The sequence below is a fragment of the Pelophylax lessonae genome (genome assembly GCF_965119305.1).
Source record: "Pelophylax lessonae genome assembly, chromosome: 4".
NCBI classification, from domain to species: Eukaryota; Metazoa; Chordata; class Amphibia; order Anura; family Ranidae; genus Pelophylax; species Pelophylax lessonae.
In genome coordinates, this window is record NC_138771.1 from 277,959,712 (window position 1) to 277,961,235 (window position 1,524).

Below are 1,524 nucleotides of genomic sequence, written 5' to 3' on the forward strand. Positions count from 1 at the left end.
ACCGGCGGCAAATTCAAATGTAAAACACACCAAACACACTGATACCATTCAAAATAAAATAAATTCACATTACATCGCCCCCCAGTGCCCTTTCCTGCAGTTTTACTGTACTTTTTATGTATATATATATATATATATATATATATGTATATATACACGTATATGTATATATATATATATATATATATATATATATAAATATATATATAGATATATACAGTATATATATATATATATATATATATATATGTATACATACATACATACTTTAACTTATTTATAGTTTTTTATTATCGTAAAATTTATGATTTTGTGTTTCAAAATTTATCATACCCAAGATGTTATAAAGAAGAACGCACAGAAAAAAAAAAAATATGTAAATAGTTAGTTTGGGCTGCTCATTCTCAAGAATTACATGCAAAATAATGGTACCGCTTTCAGCACCTAAAATCCAAAAGAATCATACCGCCAGGTAGGTTAAAAGTAAAAAATGAAAAAAAAAATCACATGTACATAGGTATTCACAGCCTTTGCTCAATACTCAAGGTTGAAGCACCTTTGGTACCATTTACATCCCTAAGTCTTTTTCAGTATGATGCTACAAGCTTGGCACACCTATTTTTGTGCAGGTTCTCCCATTCTTCTTTGCAGGACCTCTCAAGCTTCATCAGCTTGGATAGGGAGTGTCGGTGCACAGCCATTTTCAGATCTCCCCAGAGATGTTCAATTGGGTTCAAGTCTGGGCTCTGGCTGGGCAACTAAAGGATATTCACAGAGTTGTCCCATAGCCACTCCTTTGGTATCTTGACTGTGTGCTTAGGGTCGTTGTCCTGTTGGAAGAATGAACCTTCACCCCAGTCTGAGGTCCAGAGTGTTCTGGAGCAGATTTTTACGAAGGATGTCTCTGTACATTGCTGCATTCATCTTTCTCCCAATGCAGACTAGTCTCCCAGTTCCTGCAGCTGAAAAACATCCCCACAGCATGATGCTGCCACCCCCATGCTTCACTGTTGGGATGGTATCGGCCAGGTGATGAGTTGTGCCTGGTTTCCTCCAGACAAGACACTTGCTATTCAGACCAAAGAGTTCCGTCTTTGTTTCATCAGACCAGAGAATTTTGTTTCTCATGGTCTGAGAGTCCTTCAGGTGCCTTTTGGTAAACTTCAGGTGGGCTGTCATGTGCCTTTTACTGAGGAGTGGCTTCTGTCTGGCAACTCTACCATACAGGCCTGATTGGTGGAGTGGCACAGAGATGGTTGTTCTTCTGGAAGATTCTCCTCCCTCCACAGAGAAACACTGGAGCTCTGTTAGAGTGACCATCGAGTTCTTGGTCACTTCCCTGACTAAGGGCCTTCTCCCCCGATCGCTCAGTTTGGCCGGGCGGCCCGCTCTAGAAAGAGTCCTGGTGGTTCCAAACTTCTTCTATTTACAGATGATGGAGGCCACTGTGCTTCAATGCTGCAGAACTTTTTCTGTACCCTTCCCCAGATCTGTGCCAAGATACAATCCTGTCTCAGAGGTCTA